At 43.7% G+C, this 26,279-nt stretch overlaps 1 protein-coding gene and 1 non-coding gene across 3 annotated transcripts in view; one reads left to right on the top strand and one right to left on the bottom strand.

The window, feature by feature from the left end:
* The window catches only part of plce1 (phospholipase C, epsilon 1), a 368,859-nt gene that overhangs the window by 131,702 nt on the left and 210,878 nt on the right, over positions 1-26,279 (top strand). The gene's annotated exons all lie outside the window — the stretch shown is intronic.
* LOC144695125 (U6atac minor spliceosomal RNA) lies at positions 18,712-18,839 on the bottom strand. Its single transcript, XR_013579886.1, has one exon. It is a non-coding gene; the product is annotated as a U6atac minor spliceosomal RNA (small nuclear RNA).

Raw genomic sequence — 26,279 nt, 5'->3', positions numbered from 1 at the left:
GCCCGGCCCCTGCTTGGCGGCAGGGTAAGTTAAGAGGGGGCATGGGGGTGAAGGGTAGGTAAGAGGGTAGGAGGTAAGAGTTAAGGGACCTCATACTCATCTACAGAACTGGATCAATGTCCCTGCTAATGGAAACAGGCCTTCAAAACTGCCCATCCCGTCTTCCTCTTCTGCCATGCTCCATGAGGTGGTGGCCCAAACTCCAGCCCACACCTGACTCTGTGGGGTGAAAATATGGTGGGTGGGCCAAGCATCGCCCTGCACTGGAATACCAGCCTAGATTTTGTTCTCATGTTTCTGGAGTGGGACTCTTGCTGGAAAGAACACGGAATAGACATTAGATGAGAACTGGTTTGGGCTCAACTGTGAAGCCACCAGTGAGGAAATAGCTTGTTGAGGGTCTGTCTGGACTAACAGTTGAAGAGTGGCCATGTGGATAAGGTACTGGAGGGTGTCCAGCCTCCGAGAAAGCCAAGAACCATTTATGCAAAAGGCTAATGATAAAGTTGTGGAATAAATTTCCAAGGACGCTCACTGGATAGCCTTAATGGATTTAAGAGGTAATTAGGTGTGTTTCTAAAGGGTGAAGAGATTGAGTGAGTGATTTTTTTCCTGGTTAGTGATTTTGATGTTCCTGTTTTTATGATCTTCCTTTCCACCAATTACAGTAATAATTTGAAAACAACAGCCCGTTTTCCAGCTGCAATATAATTCTCATTGCCATGGTATATAATCCACTAAAAGGAGAATACTAGGTAATATTAAAATAACACACAATAACGGTGTTTGTAACATGTGAAAATGTTTCGTTTAATGTGAACCTGCTTGTGAATAAATGGTAAGTTTGTCTTCAGTACTTCAATTCCGAATTTCCCTTCTATGCACAGAATAAATAGTTGAGTGAATTCTAGAGTCTCCTCAATTATTGGCTTCAGGTGGATGAGGGTGGGGTGGGGGGGGGTGTGTTTGGCAGTGGTGGTCGAGGGTTGGTGTGGAAATGCAGTTGGACGGAGAACAAAATTTAGATCAACTCACAAACCTGTCTTTGTATTTAGCTCTAGAGGCCTTGTTGATGCAACTGTGCTTTGGAATGCTATTATGAATGCTTGGTTGAGCTCTAAGCCCCACTAATGGATTAAATTTAGCAGTGTTTTTTAACTATTGTGCAATGGAATCCCCTTATGAATGCTTGGCTGAGCTCTAAACTCACTAATGGATCTAGCTCAGCAGTGATTGTTGATGCAGCTGTCAAGGGGATGGTGAACTTTGTTTTGATTGACAGTTTATGAGCAGTTAATAGAATTAAAAGTTTTTGGAGAGGTTTTTGAATGATTGTTTATTTTGATAGTTTTATGCGTACTTTTTCAAATTGATGTTGAAGGCTGTGTGTTTGACAGTTTAATGAGCTCCTAAGAGGATTAACGTTTTTTGAAGAGGTTTTTGAATGGTTGCTTTATAGTTTCTTGAGCATCTTAACGATTTTCCAGTGTTTTTATCATGATTTCTGTCCATGGTGGATAGTGGGTGAATGAGCATGGAGGTAAGGAGGATGTATGGGGGGAAACATGCAGGGGTATAAGGGGTTGAGTGAGGGGAGGTGAAGGATGAGGGCTAGGGTGACTAACACCCGTGTACAGAACTAGGCCGATGTCCCAGTGAACAGAGGCCAGTCCTTGGTCTTCTAATCTTCCCACCTTGGTAGATGCCAGCCTCTATTTGCACCTCATGCCTGCTTCAGGAGGTGGCAGCCCTGACTCCAGACCCATCCACCCCTCCATCCTGCACTCGGGGTGAAAATATGGTGAGTGTTAAGGTGAATAGTGGGTGAGAATGCAACCTCAGGAATTGACCCAACTAGCGATTCCCGCCCCAAAGGGGAAAACCTAGCCTCTAGGTGTCAGCAGTGGCTATTGTTTTTCTATACTAATTAAATAAATAGTTTGTTATTGTAAAAAATATGTAAGAGTCAGTGATGCAGTTGATACTAATTTAGATAACTGTGGCAATTGGTTCCTCAGCACTTCTTTCCCCTCCTCCACTATGTCTTCTTGCACTGTTGTTAAAATGCCTACAGGAATCTACAATCTGCATCTAACCCTAATGTTTCCTATGCACACTTTTTCTGCTCACCCAAGGAAAGCACCAATTGCAGGCTGCGAGGGAAACGAGGGAGAGTACTAGCCAGTAATTACTGTTCCTTTTGAAATTTGCTTCCATATCTGTGGGGGAATGAAAAGCATGACCCCAATGTGACACAGCTGGAAGACGGTGTTGTGGGAAGATTCCAGACACAAACCACTGTTTGATGCTCTAAAGAACTTTAACCCGCACATGCAATTGGCACAAACTTTAGGCATGCCACCCATCTTACTTCATAATTTTCCCCAAGGTTTTCTGCCCATTACAACCTTTTTGATAATGACTTCCTGTCCCAAACTTCCTCTAATGAGATGTTTATTTGCACGTTGTCTAGTCTAACAACTTTGCACTGATCAAAGTTCCACTTTTGTCAGCATTTTATGCATTTCCTGCGGCGTGGGCAGGCTTCATCTGACAGAGCTTCTCAGCAACTTCTAGGGCAGAGGCTTTTGAACAAATAACCTCGGTTGAAACTCCAGTGCAGTACTGGGATAGAGCTGCAATATCTGTGGTGCTGCCTTGTAGATGATTCATTAAACGAGACCCTGTCTGGTCATTTAGACAGCTAAAGATGCCATGGCCCTATTCAAAGGAAAGCAGGGTGTTTTCTGTTTTTGTCCTCGATATTCTCCTCCCACAGGTTAACTGCTCATTCTTATTGCTGTTTGTTTGCTGTTAAAAAGATGGCTGGGGCATTTGTGTTCATAACAATAGCTATTTTATTTCAAAGTAATTCATTGTATGTGGAGAACTTTAGGACTTTTCTGAGATGTCATCATATACAATCTTTTTTTCTTCTTCTTTAAAAGATTTATCTGGGGAAATGGTGAGCTTGCCTGAGATGTCCCTCTGCTTTTCCTTTTGCATTTACCCGCCACTTTGCTGATTTCTCTGTTACTATTCACCGGTTTATGATTGAAGGAATAGGCAGCTGCCCTGCTCAGAGGGCCCTGCAAATACCACACACACTCCACTTTCTAGCAGTTTGGACTGACTTGCCAACTGAACGTCCATTCAATTATTGCAGGGTATCAGCTGACACCTGGGACCTGTCGTTGATCAGAAAGGAATTGTGGGCATAGATTTACATTTTACTATTCAATTTTCTTCATTGAGAGCCAGTACACACATCCTATTCTATGGAATACCTCTTCGACAGTGTAATTAAGGAATTCGGTGAGTGAGGGAATTTTAAAGGCTAATCTCTTCCTAAAATTGAGTCCAGATTTGCATTTAGCATTGAACTGAACTCTAACCTTAAACATGGATGGGCAGCTGAGACCTGTTGCTTGCAATTCCTGTGCCATGTGGGAACTTCAGGACTCCTTATGTGTCTTGTGGAACCATTTGTGTAGGAGGCGTCTCCAGCTGCTTCTGCTCGAGTCCAGGGTTTCCCTGCTTGACAGGCTGCTGGAGTCACTGTGGAGCATTAGGAGGCTGAGTGTTTCCTGGATCATATGTTCCAGGAGGTAGCCACTTCACAGGCAGAGAAAGTTCAGGGTAACAGCTGAGTGGCCACTAGAGGAGTATGAAGAGGCATGAAGTGAAAGAGTCCTTGGGTTGTGTGCCACTCTGAAACTGGTATTCAACTTTGCTGCTGGGAGTGATGACATCTTGAAGAAGTGCAGTCCAGACCATGGTACCAATAGAGACTGTACAGGGTGTGGGGAACAGCAAAGCATAGGAATGTAGTCATGATAGGAGATTTCATAGTTAGGGTGACAGACAGATGTTTCTGTATGGTGCGTTTCCTCCTTGGTACCGGGTAAAGGACATCACAGAGAAGCTGCTGAATGTTCTACTTGGGGAAGGGAGTGAGCCCAAAGCTGTAGTACACAATAGTACTAACAACATCGAGAGAGCAGATCAGACACCCAGAAGCTAGGGATGAAGTTGAAAAGTAGGACTTCGAGCATCATAATCTATGGATTTCTTCAAGTGCCGCACACAAGCGAGAGTAGAAATAGGAAAATGGGGAGGATCAATGTGGGGCTTGAGGCATGGTGCAAGAGGGAGGGCTTCAGATTCTTCGGACACTGGGACCAGTTCTGGGACAGAAGGCGCCTATTCAAAAAGGACAGGTTGCATCTCAACAGGACTGGGACCAATGTCCTCGTCGGGAAGTTCACTGGTGTTAGGGAGGATTTAAATTAAATTGGGAGAGGGTGGTCACCAGCATAAAGGAGAAGAAAAGAGGAATAAGTTGCATAAAGGAGTACGAATATTGGACAGTACTAGAAAAGGAAGTAGTACCACATTAGATAGGAGTGGACTAAGAAGGATTATGAGGAATACAAAGACGGGTTTAGAATGTATGTATGTAAATGCACAGAATGTGCTGAATAAAGTTGGTGAGTTACTAGTGCAGATAGCCATCTGGGAATATGATGCAGCAATAATAATGTGGCTTAAAAATGGTGAGGATTGGGCACTTAATGTACATGGATGCAAACTGTTCAGAAAGGATTGGGAAGCAAAAAAGTAAGCTGGTGGAGCAGTACAGATTAGGAAAAATATTGTCATGTTGGAAGGAGAGGATATCCTTGAGAGGCAAGGACAGAATCTATTTGGTTACAGTTGAGAAACTTAAAGGATAAGATCACAAAAGATCATACTACTACAGGTATTCTGTAGGCTTCCATAGTGAGAGAGATAGAAGAGTAAATCTGCAGGGAAATCGGAGAGAAGTGCAAAAGAACTATAGAATGATGATATTGAGGCATTTTAATTACCTAAATATCGATTGGGTTAATGTTAGACTAAAGGGCAAGGAAGGGGAGGAATTCTTGAAATGTGTTCAGAAGTTCCTTAACCATATGTTCTCCCTCCAACTAGAAAGGAGGCATTGCTAGATCTGATGCTGGGGAATGAGGTGGGCCAAGTCTGTGGGAGAACACTTGGGTAAGAATAGTTACCATATCATAAGATTTAGATCAGTGCTGGCAACGAGCAAGGAACACTCTAAAGTAGAATTTCTAAATTGGAAGAGGGCTGACTTCAATGGGATGAGAGGGAATTTAGCCAGGGTAAAATGGAACCAAAGTTTGACAGGAGAAACTGTAATGGTGCAATTGGTCATCTGAAAAGAAGAGATATTTTAGTTCAGTTTGGGTATATTTCAACAAGAGAGAAAGGAAATGGAACCAAATCCAGGGCTCCTTGGATGATTAGGGAGATGGAGAATATGATGAAATAAAAAAAAGTTTAAGTATGATGCATGTCAGGCCAAATATAATAGGTTGAGAGGGGAAGTGAAGAGGAACATAAGACTGGTAAAGATAGAATATGAGAATAGAATGGCAGTTAACATCAAGGTAATCCAAAAATCTTCCATCGGCATGTAAATAGTAAGTGGGTAGCAAGAAGTTGAGTGTGGTCTATTAGGGACAAAGAAAGTGACATATGCTTAGAGGCGCAAGGCAAGGGTAGAGCACTTAAATACTTCGTATTGATATTTACTAAGGAACGGGATGCTGACAAAGCATCGGTAGAAGAGAAGATGGTAGATGTAATGGATAAGGTGAAAATTAGTAGGCAGGATGTGCAGGAAAGGCTGGCTATGCTTAGAGTAGATAAGTCACCTGACCTAGATGGTTTGCCTCCCAGATTGCTAAAGGAATCGTGGATGGAGATAGCAAAAGATCTTGCTATAATCTTCCAAACATTCCCTAGATACAGAGGAGGTGCCAGTGCATTGGAAAGTGGCAAATGTGACACCCTTGTTCAAGAAAGGGTGTAAGGATAGCCCTAGTAACCACAGGCCAGTCCGTTTAACATCAGTGGCGAGTAAGGTTATAGAAACAATAATAAAGGAAAAATTAACAAGCCCTTGGAGAGGTTTGAGTTAAAAAGAATCAGCATGGATTTATAAAAGGCAAATGGTGTTTGATTAATCTAACTAAGTTATCTGATGAAGTAATACAGAAGTTTGATGAAGAAAATTCAGTGGCTGTTGTCTATTTGCGAATTTTAAGAAAGCATTTGACAAAGTACCACATAAAAGGCTGGTTGACAAAATTGACATTCATGGAATAGAATGGTCAGTGTCAGCTTGGATTTTAAAAATTGGCTTAAGGACAGAAAAGTCATGGTAAATGGTTTTTCAGACTGGAGGATGGTAGATTGTGGAGTTCCCCAAAGGTCAGTGCTAGGACCACTGATATTTTTCGTATATTTGGTATTGGACTATAGAGTAAAACTTCAAAATTTGCTGATGGTACCAAACTTGGAGGAGTGGCAGTGAGGATGATAAAAATTGGATAACTGGTGGATCGATAAACAGACCAAGTATTTAGACCACAGCACTTGAACCAAGGCATGAGAATAAATTTCTAAACATAAGTGCACACTGAGGTCAAATAACAGAACCGGCTGGGACTTGGCCAAACTGGGTTAGGCCCAGAATCAAATGTTGCATTTATAAATGATAGTCATTCCAACACAGGACATAGGCTATTAGAATGGCAGATATAATTGAATACGGTGAAGTGTGAGGTGCTGGATTTTGGCACCAGCAATATAGATTTAATCATGCATTTGAGTATGCAGAAATGGAGGGACCCGGCAGTTCATGTGCATAAAGATTTGAAAATGGCAGAACATATTGAGAGAGTACTTAACAAAGCATTTGGGATGTTGGGTTTCACAAATAAATTGAGTACAAAAACAAGGAAGTTATACTGAACCTTTATAAAGCTCTGGTTAGACCAAAACCAGAGCCCATTTATGGTCACCACACCTGAGATTTACCAGAATGGTTCCAGGACTGAGAGAATTTAGCAACAAGGTTAGGTTGGACAAGTTGGTGTTATTCTCCCTGGAGCAAAGGATGTTGAGGGGTGATCTGATAGTGGTGTACAGGTTTAAATGAGGTAGACAAAGAAAAGCTGTTCCCATTAGCTGATGGTACAAGGACTAGTAGACACAGATGTAAGGCTTTCTGCAAGAGTTACAGGGGAGATGTGTGGAAGAACATTTTTCACAGCGAGTGGTAATGGCCCGGAACACTCTGCCTACGAGGTGGTGGAAGTGGAGATGATCAATGATTTCAAAAGAAAGTTGGATAGGCACTTGAAGGAAATAAACTTGCAGGGCTACAGTAATAGAATGAGGTAATGGGACCAAATGGATTGCTGTACAGAGTACTGGCATGCACTCGATAGGTCGAATGGCCTCCTGTGTTGTAATGACTATAATTTATAAATGCAACAGTTGATTCTGGGCCTAACCCAGTTTGGCCAAGTCCCAGTTGGTTCTGTTATTTGACCTCAGTATGCACTTATGTCTAGAAATTTATTCTCATGCCTTGGTTCAAGTGCTGTGGTCTAAATACTTAATCTGTTTATCGATCTACCAGGAGTTTAGTGATGACATTTTCAGATAGTTGAGATGATAAGTTGCACGTAAACCCCCTAATTCATTTTGTATGCATTTTTTTGGGTATCAAAACATTCTTCAGTTGAGATGTGGGATGAACAGGAATGTTACCAGCTGAGGCCTACAGAAGTCTGACGTTTCCTTAAACAAATAGTTGTCCATGGCCTAAATTTGACTCATTGGGCTGAATTTTCCTGTGGCTTTGGGACTTTGATGTCTGGACCAAATGGCAGTCCCGAGCCTACTTTTGCAGACAACGAGACTACCGCAGGGATAATCTCGGAGATACCCTCCTAGTTGGCCACTTCTGAGCTTGTTGTCCAATTAAGGATGGCTGGTGGACTCCCGATGCTGCCGGTCCAATCAGAAGGTGATGCTGAGGCAGGTCAAAGATCGAGAGGGCATCTCAACATGATGGTGCCCTCGGAGGGGTAGGTTTAAAATGATTTTGAGGGGCCAAGCAAGTAGGTGTAGTGTAAGGGTCTGGCACATATAGGGTTAATGTGGGACTGAGTACAGTAACGTCCATATGGTGTTTAAGAGAGCACAGAATCCGCACCCAGGGTCATTTGAGTGTTGGACAGAGCCATGTGGACCAGCAAGCATGGAGGCAGCTCCTAGCCTGTACCCTTTATTGTATATGTGTAAATAGCTCTAAGAGTGAATAGAGATTTACGGTTAGCCTACATATTACTACGAAGACTTCTTCAGATCTACCAAAATGTAACCAACACCCTACAACATGGCAGTAGCTTGTAAAAAAAAAACCTTGCAGGAACTGCAGAGAAAAGCTAAAATGCTGGAAGGCTGAGAAATTCAGCCAAGTATTCTGATATGAAAAGACGCTCTTGAAGCACAGACACAGAGGAAAAATTGCCAAGAAAAGTCTCCAAACTAAAGTTTGGAAGCTGAAGGCAGAGATTTAAAATTCCTTACTGCAGCAGAAGACTCCATTGCATCTTCTGTTGAAGGGTCATGAGGACTCGAAATGTCAACTTTACTCTGCTCCGCCGACGCTGTCAGACCTGCTGAGTTTTTCCAGGTATTTCTGTTTTTGTTTCCATTGCATCTTCAATTGGAAGTCCAGCCGGAAATCCCAGAGTGCAGAGTCAGCAGAACCTAGCAAGGGTGACCTGAATCTTTTAAAATTCCAGGCAACAGCAAGTCCTGAGAAATCGTTAAAAATTTCAGAGTCAGAAATGCGGTTTGAAAAAAAGTCATTGCAAAAATCCCAATCCCCAAGTCGGCACCTTTAACATGGGGTGTCCAAGCTTGCTCCAGAAAGATTTATAAATTTTAATTGAATACTCTGGGAGAATCACGCCTTTTTAAACACAGCTAAAGGCAAGCTACAGCCAGGATTCAACAAATTTACAACTTTAAGCATAAATGCTGAACAATAGAGTTTTGTAGGTAGCTGTCCCGGGCAGCCACTGTTGAGAATTTACTTTTCCAAGGTGAGCATGATTGCCATTATAGCGGAGCCCACCGAAATCAGCAAGTGCGGGAAATCTCTCTCTCCAGGTGAATGGCGACGACATCTTGAAATTCAGAAAGCTCTTAAAGAAGAATCTGCAATTTTAAAAATTTAACCAGGGATCAGAATTCCACTCATCCGCAACAATTTGGACTCCTCCAAGGGCCAAACCTAATGGGAAAATTTAGTGTCCTTGAGAAGAGAATTTCTAAGCCACCAGAGTACATCATGTCTAAGTAGAAATTCAGGAAAAGCCCAGATTAATATATTTTCATACTGGTTTGGTGAATTTGCAGATAAAGTAATCCTAATGCAAGACATTAATGAATCCTTAACCAGCTTCGGTGAAATATTAAAAACCTTTGATGAATATTTTGATTTTCAAGTTATGAGGGGCACAGAGATTAAGAAGAGGGATAGAAAACCACCAGTAAAGCTATGAAAGAGTAAAAGACATTATTCGAGTAAGCCACACAAGGGCACCAAAGAGGCAAAGAACTTTCTGGAAGCCCTAAAAATATATATTTTTGGAAACCCCGACACATTTCCTGAATTGCAACAGCAGAAGGCAATGCAGAGTGAACAGCTGAGTGTGAATGAAGGAAAGCTATCTGATGAAATTAAAAATATACAAACCCTGCAAAAGGAAAATGAAATAAGGTGGAAAATGTTTGCATCAAAGCTGAATTGGAAGATTTGAAACACAAAATTCAAGCTGCGTATATATCTTTGAAAAGGCACAATAAATTAAAGTATTTAATGAACCAAAATGTCTGAGATCTGAACAAACAATTTTCTGAGGTGTCACAAAGGTACCAGGAGGGAATAACAACTCTGAGTTCCATTTTTAGCAATTCTAAGTGGGAGTTGGGAAAAGCAACCAAAAATACAACCAGGCACAACAGCAGGAAAAAATACACTCAAAGAAGTTGTGGCCTTGAAAGAACTGAAGAAGCAATTGGCAGAGAAGACTCAGGAATGTCATATTCCAGAAAGAAGCCAAGAGGTACAAGAAAGAGACTACAGAGCTGAATAAAATGGAAGAAAACTTGGGAAAACATTACATTTCCAAAGTTATAGATGAAGAGATGAAAATCAAGAGCCTAGAATGGCAAGAGCAAGTAGAACTCCTCACAAAAGAGCGTGAAGAGTCTCGGAAACAATTGGCAAAAGTGCAATTATAGAATCTGAGCTTGAAGGATAGCTCAGAGGAATTATGCTCTGCTAAAGAAAAACTGATCAGTGTAGAGGACCAATTTTCATGTACGAAAGATGTGTTTGTAAAGGAAAAATGAGAACTGATGAGAACACTGGAATGTCGCTTACAGGACGTCAAGTACTTGAAAGAGGACTTGAAATGCTTAAATGATGAACTTGCAGAAGCAAATTCAACAAAGATATTTAAAACTAGATGAACTTCAAGCACTAAACGCCTCTTGTAAGCATTGTGCAAAACGCCAGGGACAGGAGAAAGAATTGCTGGTGCATCAGAACAGTTGCTTGAAAGCAGAATTAACAATCAAAATTGATGAACTTCTTGAACTCAGGTCCAATCTGAACAATTTGAAGGTTGAGATACGCAATATGGAAGAGAAAATCCAGACTTTGAAAGCAACTAAGAGAAATTCTACGGAACAGATTGACAACCTAACGAATGAATTGAAAGAGACCAAGGAGCAGTCAATGACCATTGAAGAAAGATTCCGAACAGAACCAAATGTCCAGGGCCAGAATTTTCTCGTTGGCGTGTGGGGGCGGGCCCTGCATGCTGACACATAAAATGACGAGCGGTAATATCGGGCGTGCGTCATCGTGATATTTCAGTGCGGGCACACGATGTTCTCCGACGCACGTCTGCCATTAATTAACAGGCCACTTAAGGCCCTTGAGCTAATAATTGGTGCCGATTTTTCAAGGCCTGTGCGATCTTCAGGTTGTCGCACAGGCGCAACGGGCAGGTAGGTAGGCCACATTTTTATAAACCGGGATAAGAGGGGTGATTGGGGTCGCGAGTGTTATTTGTCAGACATTTAATGCTTAAAGTTACTGCTACTTGCCTGTGTGAGTAGGCATACTTCAAAACTCTTCACAGCTGCTTGGACAGCAGTAACAGACTTCAGGTCTGCACTCTGGAGTAAACATCATTTCTGGGGCCTTGCTGGTTTCAGGAAGCCTTCCCTTAGCCTGGGAATGGGAGTTGTGCTATCCACTGGAGGCAACTCCTCTGAGGAGGAAGGGAGGGCCAGAAAGAGGAGGAGGAGGCCAGGAGTCCACATTCAGCCTCCAGGGGAAGTCACCTTTGGGAGGAGAGGCACAGGCACAAGGGATGCAGGCCAACAGGAAGTCCAAGGTGGAAGGGGCTGCAGAAGACACCACTATCCTGCTGCCAGGGTATACAGGCGGCAAAGCAGCTACCTCAATATGTCTGAGGTGCAGTGCCGAAGGAGGCTCCGTCTCTCAAGGGAGACAGTGACCTCCATTTGTCAGATGATAGGCCCTGAGATCTGCTCCAACTGTGTGAGTGGGCACCCCATGCCAGTGACGCTGAATGTCACGGCTGCCCTCAACTTCTATGCCTCTGGTTCTTTCCGGGGCTCGGTGGGTGATCTTTGCGGAGTCTCCCAGTCAGTTGTCCACACTTGTGTCAAGCAGTTGACAGACGCTCTGTTCAGGCGTGTATTGATTTTCATCCACTACCGCTGGGACCAGGCCAGCTAGACAGAGTGAGCCAGAGGCTTCGTGGTGATTGCTGGCTTCCCCTGTGTCCAGGGTGCAATAGACTGTACACATGTGGCCATCAAGGTGCCAGCAGGTGAGCCCGGTGCCTTCGTCAACATGAAGGGATTCCACTCCATGAACGTGCAGATAGTGTGTGATCACAGGATGCTGATTCTGCAAGTCTGTGCAAGGTACCCAGGCAACTCCCACGACGCCTACATCCTCAGACACTCCCAGGTGCCGGGGCTCTTCAGTGCTCCAGCCCGGCTGGGTGGATGGCTGCTGGGTGACAAGGGCTATCCCCTCAGAAGGTGACTCATGACACCTCTCCGCCATCCAAGAACAGGAGCTGAGCAGCGGTACAATAGGAGCCAGGGCAACACAAGGGCTGTGGTGGAGAGAGCCATCGGTCTTGTCAGGATGCGCTAGAGATGCCTGGACCATTCAGGGGGCGCACTCCAATACCCCCCAGATGGGTGTCTCGCTGATGGTGGTTGCATGCTGCGCTGTCCATAATCTTGCGCTGGAAAGGGGGGACGTAGCGGAGGAAGACGATGTAGATGCAGTGGCTGTGGCTGCACACGATAAGTCCAGCAGTGAGTCCGAGGATGAGCACACACAGGAGAACACTGAGGGGGTAGACGCTGACCCGGGCATACTCCAGGGGGACAGAGACACCCGGGAGGGCTTTAATCCAACCAACCTTCAGCTAGCCCACCACATATGGACCTCCAACACAAGCCTGGGCTGCAGGCTCCATACTCGATACCTGAGAGCAAAATCTGACTGGGTAGGAACATTAACTCTGTGCCTTGTCAATAAAGCTCAATGACAAACAAATCACTCATAACATCATGTGTTCCTGTCCACCTGCAGAAGTAAGGAATCACCCTGAGCCATGCTCACATATCAAAATTTACTGAATTAACAAAATGAAGCAGAAAATAAAATGAATACAAAGGTGTTACACATCACACCAACTTGTCATCATCTAATAGCGGGGCAACATAAAACCACCACTGAGAAACCCGTAGCGTGCCTAAGGTGCCTTAAATTTATGTTTCAGGGTGCTACGTCTAAGTGCTCCCCTCTCACTGGCACTGGCATCTGAGACAGCCTGCCCACTGTGCTGTCCTGTTGGCCTCGATGACCTTGGCGGGCGTCCTCTGGCCCAAACTACTGAGAGAAGCAGCAGTGACAGAGCCTGCCACTCCTCCAACAGTCATGCAAAGAGATATAGAAAAGTTATAAGGTCTCCAGACTGCCTGAACCTTTGAATTTAAGGACTTGAAGGGGGGAGATGAGGTGGTGGTCATGTAGTAATGACAATGTAAATGTGTGATTGTAATAATAATGTAAGGCATAAGGTAAACTATAATCACTTAAAATACATTGGAAAAAGACTTGGGGGGAAGTGTAGTATAAGAGTCAGGGACATATAGGATTAATGTAGAACTGAGTACAGTACTGCCCACACACCGATGTAAGAGCACATGACTCACACCAGAGTCAGTCTAGTGTTGGACAGAGCTGTGTGTACCAGCAAGCATGGAGGCAGCTCCTAGTTTGTACCATTACTGTATATTTGTAAATAAATCTAAGAGTCAATAAAGACACAGTTAACCTACATATGCTTACAAAGACTTCTTCAGACTTATCGAACTGTGACCAACACCCTACAACAGCAGCCCCGCGGATTGGAGGGGGAATCCTTCAAGGTGGCTCACTGGGGACACGGAGACTGTCTTTCCTGTCTACAGTTTCCTCTTTCTCAGAGCCTCTGGACTCTGATGACCCCCCACCTCCCCACCCTCACCCTCCGGACTGCCACAGTGAGGCTTGAGGTTGGTGGCCTCCATATGCGTTGGAGAGTGGGGCCGCTCCCGAGCTGGTAATATTGCCCCTAATTGGGGGGATTTAACTATGGTAATTGGCTGTCCACCTCCGTTCAGCATGCAGCCGATCTGTTTCCCATGTTCATTTTAATAATTACATGTTGAGGAAGAATGAGTCTGCAGTTAGCCCTGTGCTGAAAAACAGGTTTATTTCCAAAACAGCAAAATAAAGTCACAAGCCCTCCAAGTTCCTCCCAGACGCCCAGAGTGAACTGGTTTATATACTCTTGCAACGCCAGAAACTTCCTGAATTTCCCCAGCACCCTCCTGGCTCCAAGCCCAGCATACCGGGAAAAATCTGCCTCTGATGAGATCCAATCGTACTGTCTTCCTCTCTTGACATGCAGAAAATGTCCATTTTTCATGTGCATTCTAACAGCTGTTTGTCATTCATCATCCTTTCTGCATTCTCTGCCATCTTTGGTTTCATACTGGAGACAGAGATGGGCACCACATGCACTAAAATTGGAACAATATCAAGAAGGTTAGTTCAGTATTGCTGCACTGATGGTTGCTTCAGGTAACAATAATTTTGATTAAGTACAAACTAATCTGACTTAAATGATACAATTCTAACTATATATTAAGCTTTTCTAAAAAAGACAAAACTCCACATGATGCAGAACACCAGCACCTCAAAGTCTGTTCAGGGAGAAAACCCATCACTTTTTCAGGGCAATACATGAAGCCTTACCAGTGTCACTCACAACCTGAGAACAGATACAAAAAGTTTGTAAAGAGAGGTGTGTACAATGACAAGGTTAGTCATTGTCTCTGCTCTGACAATTTCTTTACAACCTTGGTAATTTTAAGAACACGTGCAAGTCTCACTGTGACAGGTTTAAAAAGATAGCTGCAACATAAACATTTTCAAACACATCTGTCCCACAAATAGTCTAGTCATTCATCGCCATATTTGTTTCAACCATGTGAGGGTAACCAAGTTAGTAACCCTATTTCACTCCTTGGCTAATTTCTTTTTATTCATTCATGGAATGTGGGTATCGCTGGCTAGGCAGTGTTTATTGCCCATCCCTAATTCCCCTTGTTCAGAGGGCATTTAAGAGCCAACTACATTGCTGTGGGTCTGGGGGCACATGTAGGCCAGACCAGGTAAGGGCATTACAACAATCAACTCATGGTCACCATTAGACTTCTAATTCCAGATTTTTTTGAATTCAAATTCCACCTTCTGCCAATTTGAACCCAGGTCCCCAGAGCATTACCCTGGGTCTCTGGATTACTAGTTCAGCGACAATACCACTACGCCATCGTCTCCCCCCAATTCTCCCACTATTCCAGTACCCTCAAATCCAAGAATGCTCCTTTTTTCAATAGTTGTGCATCTCAAGACCCTTTCCCCCCCTATACCTCAAATAATGTGTGAATAACAAGTTGGACCATGTTGATACCTTCATCTCCAAGACAATTCCTTGCAAATTGCTCCTGTCGCTTTATTACCAGTAATATGTCCAAACTGGCCAGTATAGCCAGCACTACTGCACCTCAGAATTACAGACCTGAACTGCTCTTTCCAGAAATAAATTAGCTTTTGGAAAGATATAATGACCCAAAACTTCCGATCAGGATTGAAACCCCTATATTCTGACCTTGATCAGCCAAAAAAAGTACCCACTTACATCCCTCTGATTTTTCTGGCCAATCTTCTGATGGAGAATCCTGACTCAGTGCAGCAAACCTGGGAGGGAGCAGTGGAGAGAATCTGTGCAGAGGCACTAGCTTCCATATTCTGGTAAATAGAGTTTAAATGTCCCAATGCTTCTTTGGAAAGCTATGCAGAGAAAGTAAGTGGGTGAGAGGGTAGGGCGGGTAACGGGGTAGGCTTTGTAAGGTGAGTGGGTAGAGTGGCAATAGATAGGTATGGTGTTAGGTGGGCAGGATGGCAGGTGGGTGAATGGGTAGGGTGGTAGGTGGGTAGTGTGGCAGGTGGGTGAGGTGGGGCGGTAGGTGGATAGGTTGGTAGGGTGGTAGGTGGGTGAATGGGTAGATGGGTCAGGTCGGGAGGGGTTGTCAGGTTGGGGGCTAGTCAGGTTGGGTTGGGGGGTGTCGGGGATTTGGGTGGAATTGGGTGATTGGGCAGGGAGTTGTGCGGTGGGATTGGTCGAGGGTTCAAGGGGAGATAGGTGCTGGGGTCGGGTCAGGTTGGGACGAGGAGAGTCAGAGATCAGTGGGGATACAGGGGGTAGGGGGTTAATCGGAAGGTCAGGATGGATACTTGGGGGGTTGATGGGGGAGTCGGTAGGGAGGTCAGTGAAAGTGTTTGGGATGTCAGTTGCATAGTTACCCAGGAGTTAGGCTTTTTTTTTCTGTCTAACATTTCCTGGGTAACTATTCAGGTCAATAAGTCGGAACCATCCAATATCTCTGACTCAAAGTTGGAGACATTTTCGGAAGGTCCCAGGAGCAGAGGAATTGCCAAGCGGAAGTTTGCCTTTCTGGGCAATTCCCACGGAGTCTGTGTGTTGGGACTTCCGAGGGGTTCCATAGCACATCTTGGGGTGGTACATCCAGTCTCTGACTATCCAGAGACCGGACGATTTGGGCCAATATGTAATGCATAATTGATAATTGTACAGTGAGATCGTTTTTGTATAGTGTACACAGTGTGAAAATTAATGCTTTATGGAAATCCAGTGGACAAAAACAGCCACAGTACAGCTGGTTAAACTATTTACATAGCCACTGTTACGATTTATTAAAATTCCAGTGACAACCCTGGGTAGGCTGCGCTTGGAACTGAGTTTTTATGTAAACTGTGCTCGGTTTATCAAAATACTTTAGAGAGTAATGTGGGAACTTTACATTAAAATACCCCAGCTTCGATTTTACCTGCTTTGCTGACTTTGTGTGTGTGTGTGTGTATGTGTGTGTGTGTGTGTGTGTGTGTGTGTGTGCGAGTGACTGAGAAGGAGGGAACAGCATTTAATGCTGTGTCCCATAATACGTGGAAGCTCTTTGCATAATACTGTGGCTGAAAACTGACTTAGTAACATCTGGAGAGAAGATTTAGGGGAAGAAAGTGAAGTTGGGGAGAATCACGCTTTCTAGTATTGTGATTGATGGTGGCAAAAACAGAATAAAGATATGAACATTGGAACAGCTGTGTGGAGGATCCAATGTGGGAAGTGAGGCTGTTATGGCACAGCTGATGGTAAATGCTGAGTTGTTCAAATCCCAGAAGGAAACTTGAGACAACGGCCACAATGAACTTTTGCAATTTGTATGTTTCGAGATGCGGCCTTTGAATTCAGTGGTAATAAGACCACTGAGCCTTATAGGTTTTTACAAAACTAGGTTAAACATTTATTAATAAGAGAAATGATTTTAAGCACATACATATGTCTGCAAATTACTACGATAATAACTTCTAAATCCCCTAATTAATCTGACTCCCAGTTACACTTCTGTTAAGGCAACAGTAAGACACATATATTTTAAAAGACCCAAGCAAAGAAACATACCCTGAGCAATCCAATTCAAAGTGAGTTCTCTTAACTTTAGTTCATTGTAGACAGCAACTTGAGGCATAGATACTGAAAGCTTTTCACACTTCATATGCCTTTTCACACAGCCTTCTCTCCTTTATACATATTTTCCCCTTTGAATGCAGATTCCCATTGTTTCACTGTGTCTTTGGACTTTACCTTTCCGATAATAAAAATCTCTCGTACTACCAATATTACCAGTAATCTTTGGGATAAAATAAACACACTGTTTCTTAACTTTCCCTGGCTAGGTGCAATATTTCACTCCCTCTCTGAATTCAAGCTAGTCTAGTTTATTTAAAAATGCATAAGTTCTTTTACACTTACATTTTAAATTTCCCCCATGTTTACCTACTTAACATTTCAGACCTAGCATATCTTTTAATGCATCAAAGCCTTCAGACCAGCTGTGGACTATTTGACAATAAATTCCAATAACATTATCATATCTTCCTGACAGGGCTATGAAATAGGATTCACTAATGCCCATGCTTGAATAAGCATTTGAGAATTTTATCTTAATGTAAATCTAGTCGCATCGTTCTCTACAGGCTAACCTAACATCCTCCTTCAGAAAACACAAGCAGCAAGCATTTAGATCAACCCTTTAATGCCCCAGGGTACTTCACAGAGACATTACCAGATAAAAATAGACACTGAGCCAAAGAAGGAGATGCAAGGCAGTGTGACCAATTCTTAATCTAATTTAATTTATCTTAATATTATTTTGCTGAGTGTAACTAGTTGATAAGAGTAAAGATTTAAGGATATCCATTAATGTGTTCAGGAACAGACTGGTTAAGGGTTCATATTCTCAGCAGGGAAATGCCATGGCAGCATTCCCATATTGTGAGCTGCCTCTGAACTAACATAGAAAAGTAATATTGGTGGTCAAACCATTGGCCTTCATGCAAACCCTTTGGTGTCCCTATTGAAGAGATCTCTTTGTCTCTGGTATCCATCACCATCTCCCTGACATCCACATGCTTGGAAGGCGGGGAAGAGGTGTTGCCAGTAGGTCAGCATGAACCCATATAATGGTTTGGATTCTTGACCAAAGAGGAATTTGGCTTGAAGCATAAATTTCAACTGACTTGAAACCAATTCTGCAATCCTCTCTCTAAGTACAGCTGGCACTGTGCTTTATATTTGCCCACCTTGTAATTTAAGGTATGATTGGCATTCAGGAGAGATTTTGCAGCCTCCCAGCAGGCAGCGACAGGGTGGTAGCATACTGAAAATGGTGAGGAGTGACTATGTGCCCCATTCCTGCTGACAGTGTGGCCGTCTCTACCCTTGCTGGGTATCTGGAGCACCAGTCTGAATCAAGTAATAGGCCCTTATAATATGCAAATCGGAGTCCTGTGACATACATAGGACCACAATTGCTAGTTTAAGACAGAACTGGGAGTGGAATACACTATGCACACACTGCACAGTTCAGCTGGTGGTTTAACTCTTTTGAGTCAACCAAATAAGCTAAATTAATAAAACCAGGGACAAAGTAAAAGCAGCCCCTAAATTAGGGAGACTGGAAACACAAAGACAAAATTTAAAGGAAACTTACAAACATTAAACCAAAATGTACTAAAGTGCAAACAAAAAAACATGGTTAGATGCCACTAAATAGATGGCAATGTCTTAATCATTTGTGTGTTGTAGGGCCACTAGGGTCCCTTCCATCCTTATCAAGGGGAGTGCTAACCTTTTCTCCTTTCAGCCGAACAGGAACCTGGCGCTTTAGTTTTAGTTTATTTCTTGTGGGGGTGGGAACCTGGGCCACCATCTTTGCTGCCCCTCCACCCCCCACTCCTGTGATGGACCTGTCCATAGATTAAACACCTTATGACCTAAGACCGACTGGCCTTTGTGACCATACTTCGGGTAATTAGTTTTCCACATATAGGAGGTGGTGAGATTCCAGGCCCTCTTGTTGGGATGGTTCAATGGCTGGTTGGGACTCTCCTGAAACCTGCTGACAATGAAAATTGAACCCTGTGACTCTGGAAAGGATTTAAATGAACAAGGTGTCCCAACTGCTCTGTACTTGCGCCTTATTGAAGTTGTTGCATTTAAATTTTTGTCAGCTTGACAGAAATGCTTAATTGTACAACTGTGAGAACTGTTTTTCTGAAATTAACTGTAGTAGAAGTTCAGTAATGCCAGGTTGGACAGCACTTTCAAGGTTGTGATGTAATTACCATTAGGATTGCAATCCTAATTACAATCTTGGAAAGCGATTGCTATTGTTGCAATCCCAACAGGTTCATTATTGGTAATTACTGGGATCCATGAAACACCAAATTCAGTCCGTTCCTGTACCAATTTCTAGCATATACAGATTATTCCTTTCCACACCTTGACACAAAGATGATCTGATATCAGGAGCCGGATTTTCCCCTTCAGATGCTGAGCAAACCTACGTTGGGAGGCCCACTCTGGGGGGTGTGGGGGCCTGAAAATTTGTACTTACCAGGCCATTCACGACAGACGCCATTTACCCCAGGGCATGAACTGCTCAAATAAAGTGACGTCAGGACCACCATTTGAATGCTTGCTGTAAATGCAATTTTCCTTGACATTGGTATTTTCATCGAGGCAGGTGGGTTCCTGAAGGCTGTGTGCACTATGTCAGGTATCTCAGTTTGTGAACCTTGGGGGAAGCCTGCAGTGGAGTTGGGAACCTTTTGACAAGTAAGCTTAAAGCTCTTGCCAACTTCAAGTGCCATAATTATATGTTGCTTGATAAGTTAAATATGTTTTAATTCAGTAATTGATTATAGGGCTCTGTAAATTTTTATGAGCTTCTAAGAGGGGTAACCTTTTTCAACTGGAGTTTGAATGGATGATTTCTAAAATATATTTTATGAGCATTTCAAAGACTCCCCAGTGTTATTATATGGCTCATGAATCCCATATGTAGTGAATGCTGGGTGAATGCGTATGGAGGTGCATGGAGTGTTTGGAAGATTCATGGGGGCATGGAGGAGCCATGGGGGTTTAAGGGTACATAAGGGGCTTAGAAGGGGCATTGTTTGCATGGAGAGGGCATGGGGAGCATGCAGGGGGTGTGAAGGATATGAGGGGTATGGAGGGTTCATGGGAGGTATGGAATGTGTAAGGGGCTAGGGAGCCTAACAGCCATGTAGAGCACTGGGCCAGTGTGCTAGTGAATGAGCAGGCCTTCTAACCTGCTGGCTTCGTCATCTGCCCTCCTCTGTTTCCGCCTTGTGCCTGCTTCGGGAGGCGGCGGCCACAACTCCAGTCTGACTCCGCCTCTGGAAGATGAAAATCCTGCATGGGCCTGGCTTTCAGAGTCAGGAATAGGACGTCGCAAATTTCCGACTCGCGCTTCCCACGAAGGGGGATTTCCTGCCCCGAATGTTTAATGCAATTATGCCAATGATGTTGTGAAAATGAAAGTAATTACCAAATAACACAATTAACCTTCCATGGAGATACATGTCAAATTATTCTTCAGACTGATTAATTACTTATGAGATATCGTCTGAAAAGCACATTTACCTAGACTGTAAATACCTCTTTTGAGGAAATTCCCCACTCACTTCCCGAAAGAAAAATCTGGCTGTGTTCTTTTACTACTTCCAGTCATTTGGTCCGTGGATCTGTTTAATTGGCTTGGGAGACAATGAAACATATTTGATTCATTATAAGACTTTGTAGCTGTACATTTCTCTTCCTTGTAATTGGTTCTTGCTGCTTTAATCAATTGGCCTGACATGACCAAAAGAAAGCAGTTATTTCCACATGTGATTCCACCACTTCTTCCGCAGTAGTCCAGAGACCTGCTCACTTTATTCAACAAACATTTCCAAATTTGGTAGTTCAGCAATGTGCTGCCCAGTTCCATTTTGTTTATTATTGTTGCAGCAGTTTTAAGTCAGTATTAATATGTTGAAGACCATGGAATCACTAAAGATACAAATTATATTAATTAACTGGTGGACACATTGGGGCCAATTTCTGACCCGGTTTTCAGACAGGAGTAGAAGGTCCAAAGCCACAGCGTAGTGCTTACCACCCCATTGTCGCTGTTTCCCCTCTCCCCTCCCACAGTGGACCAGGAAACAGGCAAACAGCCTTCCTGCCCAAAACAGAGATGAATGTACTTTAATTTGCAAATTTAAGTTCCCCTGCTGACTGCCAAACGTGTTTTCTGGCATTCTACTGGGCGCAGCCATTAAGGGGTCATCTATAGGCTGCTCCAAGAAGCACGGTAGGACTGCCCCTCCTGACTCGACACAACATCACCTCCCTAACCCCCCCACACCCCTGGAAGGAGAAAGCAGTTCAGACCAGTACTCTCATTTCTTAGTTTTTACTGGTGTTCAATTTTAAGGTATAGAAGACCAATTTGGACCAGCATTCTTATTTCCCAGTTTTCACTTTTTTTTCCTTCTGGGATCTGCTCTCGGTCCCTTCATTGCCCCACCCTGGGATTGCCCCCCCCAACCCCAATGCCATATATTAAGTTTTGAATTTAGCTCTGTAGATGAGCTGCTGGATTTCCTGGCTGTCACTTGTTTGGCCCTTGGTCAGCTCTGGGACCATGAAAATTCTCTCTTTTATCTTGTGGCAATTCCATGGGATGGTTTACAGGCTCACGACAGCCCACCCTCACCACCCCACTACCCTCAGGTGAAATCTGACAAATTTACAAATTGTTTAGTCTATTTTCTGAACATTGAAAAAATCAAGAGCCCAGGCTTATGAGTGAGGCAGCTACATGGGAAGTTTTGACAGGAATACCAGGCAAGGAAACGTTTCACTCTGTCACCACTACAGCTGTGCTTTTATAAAGTGAAGAAATAAACAAAAGACATCTACAAAAAGACTAAAGGAAGCGAAAGCGATCCCACATGAGTATACCGTACCATTTCTATTGGAATATCTGGTTACAATCCATAAACATTGCACCATTTATTTTGGACAATCTACTTCTTTCTTTTGCCAGTTGTTTCCCAATTTTCTTTAGTTTTAGCTGGAGCTTCTGATTTTAAGCCTGTCTAACTGACCTTATGCAATATGGAGTGATTTGCAAAAGGTTCACCGATTGGCTTACGCAGTTGCTTTCTACACTTGTTTGAAGGATGTATAAAGGCAATTTCTTTCCTTTTCCAATTTCCTTCCTTTGATTTATGCTTCAATTAACACCTCTAAAAACTGGTAATTTATCTCGTTGCTGTCTGGGGCACCCTGGCGTGTCCAAACTGGCTGACGCATTTATCGACAGCAGCAGTGACTGCGCTTTCAATGCAATTCACTGCCTGCAAAGAGCTTTTGAACCTCCTGAGGACACACTAAACATTATTTAAATGCAAATTCTTTCTTTATCCTTTCCTTTTTTTTTCCTCCTCTCATCTCTTTTCTCTGTTCCCTTTCCCTTCTCAATTTTCCCTCATTTCTCTCCTCACTTCTTCCCACCTTCCATCTTCCCTCACTCATCCCTTCTTTTCTCCCTCCACTGCTGCTCTCCTTTCCTTACCTTCCTCTCTTCACTTACTGCCATCCATTTGCTTCACATTTCCCTTTTCTCTTTTTCTTCATTTCCTCTCTCCTTTCCCTCCTTTAAGATCTCCCTTCCTTCCCTTTCCCTGCTGTGACCATCTTGTCATTACCCAGCCACCCATCACAGTGCTGAATGGGAAATACTGTAAGCAATTAGGCAAGCTCTGGAAATGTAAGAGGGAAAGTATTAATGAATTTGAATTAATTGGTCTTCTGCCACCAACACAGCACACAACAAAACCCGATGACTTAATTTGCACCAGGCTTGCAAGGATCACAGTTTTCCTCCCAATACTTTAGATATACACCAGCAAGTCACTTTCCATAAGGAGGCCAAGAAATGAACCAAAGCCTTATATGTGCATGAATAGGAATACATGACACACAACTGGTACTTAACCTAGATATTATGGTATAACACACCAGAGAGAATGTAAGATGTTCTTCTGTCTACTCTGACAGGCCATAAATACGACACTGTCAGGCTATTATGCTCAGGTTAAAACTTAAAGACACATTTATTTACAAATAAGGACAGACAGAGATGCGCGCTGTTGGGATAACTGACTTAATTTTGCTTTCTAAGTAATCTGCAAGGGTCTAAAATAATTCCTTCAGAGCCATTAATTATAATACTAAGCTCAAGACCTCCAGAGCAGACTTTTGTAGACTTCCCAGGGTATCGCATATGGGCATAATTTCATGCCCTCCAGTGTGGCAAGTTTGATGATGGGAGGGTGTTTAAGTGGATGGGATGGTGACAGGAAGGTAACCCACTGCCTTCCTGCCTCTGCCCTGATTTAGTCTGGGGTGTGAAGGCTCATTGACGACCTTCCTTTGGGAAGGAACCAATTGAGACCCTTAAGTGGGCAATTAATGGTATTTATCCAGCACTGAGTGGAGGACTCGCCATAAAGGAAGCCTGACAAGGGTTGCTTGCGGGCTTCCAGATGGAGTCCCTCATTCCCTGGCGAAGGGACTTGCCATCAAGGGGAGCCTGCTAAGCCTGCCCCTGTTGCTGACCCTCCTCCCCCTCTCCCCTGGGAACCTCACCCTGCAACCTCCATCCTGCCATCACTCACCTGAGACCCATGTATCTTGGCAGTCCAGGGCCTCAGGTGGGTGCACTACCAGCATCTGCCACTGTTCCACTGGTAGCGTTGCCGAGCAGTGTACAACTGCTGGCCAACAGCTCTCAGCAGGTGGGGATTCCACCCTGGGGTCCTTGATCCCAGGGATGACCTGCTGCTGCCTAGTCAAGTGCCTGAGAGGCAGTTAATTTGACAAGCCCTCCTGAACAGAGGCAATGTGGGGCTGGTAATACCTCCATTAAATACCATCCTATATGTGGGTCAGGCACCGGCCACTACATGGCAAGCGCTGATTACACATAATTTTGAAATTTGGAACATTAAACTAAAGAAACTGAGGACATTCGCTACCTTTACCTTCCTCTCCCTCTCTATCTCCCTCTCCCCCAACCACCTCATTCTCTCTCCTTTACTCTCCCTCCACCCACACCCCACCCCTTTTGCCTTCCTATTTCTTGGCCTCTCTCTCTTTCTCTCATTTTCATGTGCTCTTCCTCTTTCTGTTTACATTGATGCTCTTGAATTTTTGCCAACTTTCTGTCTCCGTTATGGCAGGGGATTGGAAGAACCCCTACAGAAATTACAGGAGGTTAATCTTCAATTGAAATACAGTCTCTATAGTCCAATATTGTTAAATGAATTTTCACCAATAAAATAAAGCTAAATTGATTGTCGCAAGTTGTCTCTACTTTCCACATTAGGTACATTCCAAGATTTGGCTGTACGTTGGACCAATCAGAGAAGTCAGGAGACAATGGGGAGAATTTTTAGGTTGGCGAGCGGGGGCGGAGCCCACTCGCCAACGAATAAAATGATGCGGGGTGACGTCGGGCGTGTGTCTTGCCGTCACCCTGTGTCATTTAGGTTTTCAGTTCGGCTGGCGCGCAGCCAACTCGGCTGTGTGCCTGCTGACCTGTCAACGGCCACTTAAGGCCATTAATAAAGTAATTAATGGACCTGCCCGTCCAACCTTAAGGCTGCCAAGGCAGGCGAGGAGGCCTGGCGGCCTTCAGAAAAAAACATGAAATCTCATCCATGGGTGGGCTGAGGTTTCATGAGGGATTTAAAATGTTCCAAAAATTTTTAAATTAAAGTAATGGACATGTCCCAGCTCATGTGACAGTGCCACATGAGGGAACATGTCAATTTTTTTTCTCATCTTCATTCAATGTTTAAAACCTGAGCCGATCTTCTTGAGGCAGCACTTTGCCTCAGGGAGATCTGTGCGCTGTTTCGCGAGCATGCGCAGAAGAGTGCACTCCCGGCTCGGGGAAACCCCCCACCCCAGCCCGCATAGGGAGCTCACAGTGCTTCCTGGCGCATATCACGCTGGACGGGCCTTAGTTGGCCCACCCATGTAAAACAGCGGCGTGGCCCCGACTGGGGGTGCCGATCATGAACCCGCCCGCTTGTGCCCGCTCCAACACAACGACGCCACCCCCAACCCCCGACAGGGGGAAGATCCTGCCCAATGTCTGCCTTACTTAAACTGACCGCCACCAGAGGATAACATGCCTGTACCATAAATTTAATTCTCATTAAAACACTGTCTTACAGCTAGAGCACAATTTTCATTTGCAAGTCCCTACTACAGATCCCTATGATTGCAGCAGCAATGCTCTAATTAAAAAACCAAAAGCTTGCGCATGTTTACTGCATTGTCATGTTAAGTGAATGCGTTGTTGAGGCAGGGAAATTTTCCTTATCTCCTTTCATGCCCATTTTAGTGAAAGCAGCGTTGCTTTGACATTGAAATGACTTGCTGACACTTGAACTCGCTGACACTCGGAGTATATTTGAGTTGAAGTGCTTCAGCTGTTAGCCAGTGGAGTCAGTGGATGTGCTGTGTGCGCACCTTTATAAAAAATAGGGTAATGAAGAGTGGGATGACTTGACCTTAGAAATGTAGTGAGTGTTTCAAGGACCCTGACACTTGCCTCTTCAGAGTCATCTCTTTGAGAAAATTGCAGCATGAAGTAAAAGATCTAGATATAGAAAATTACCATGTTCTTCCAAGATCATTTTAAACAGGGCCCAGATTCATACTTCCTTCTGAATTAGTGTCGTAATGTTTAACGTTGTTGCGCTACGGAGTAGGCTTTAATAAAGAAAAGGAAAACATTCCTTTGTTGAATGTTTTAGGACAAATTCTTTGTTCCAGATAGCTAGTGTTGCCGGTCTAGAAGGGGCAAGGAACAGGGAATTCAGGTGGAAATCAGAATCGCCGGATTCCCGCCTGTTGCAGGCAGCATATAATCTTCCAGCCAGCATTTTAGCTGCTTAAGGTGCTGCATAAACAAATGGGTACGAGACCTTCATTTAAATATTAAAATGTGAGGTAATTTTTAAAAATTATATGATCACAAGTAGAAAATCTTCCTTTATCCCCAAAAAGCTCTTGAGGAGTTACGTCGATTGAAATTCCTGAAATGAAGTTGGTCAGGTTGATGAGAGGAAATTGAGGGCTGTTGTAACCTAGGAATACTTTTAGGGAATTCTTTTTAATTGAGCGTTGGTTTCAGAAGTTTTTAGCTTTTTGGGAATTATT

This window comes from Cetorhinus maximus, chromosome 20, assembly GCF_964194155.1.
Source record: "Cetorhinus maximus chromosome 20, sCetMax3.hap1.1, whole genome shotgun sequence".
Taxonomy (NCBI): domain Eukaryota; kingdom Metazoa; phylum Chordata; class Chondrichthyes; order Lamniformes; family Cetorhinidae; genus Cetorhinus; species Cetorhinus maximus.
The sequence above is the reverse complement of the archived record's forward strand: the minus strand, read 5'-3'. Positions and strand labels throughout refer to the sequence as shown.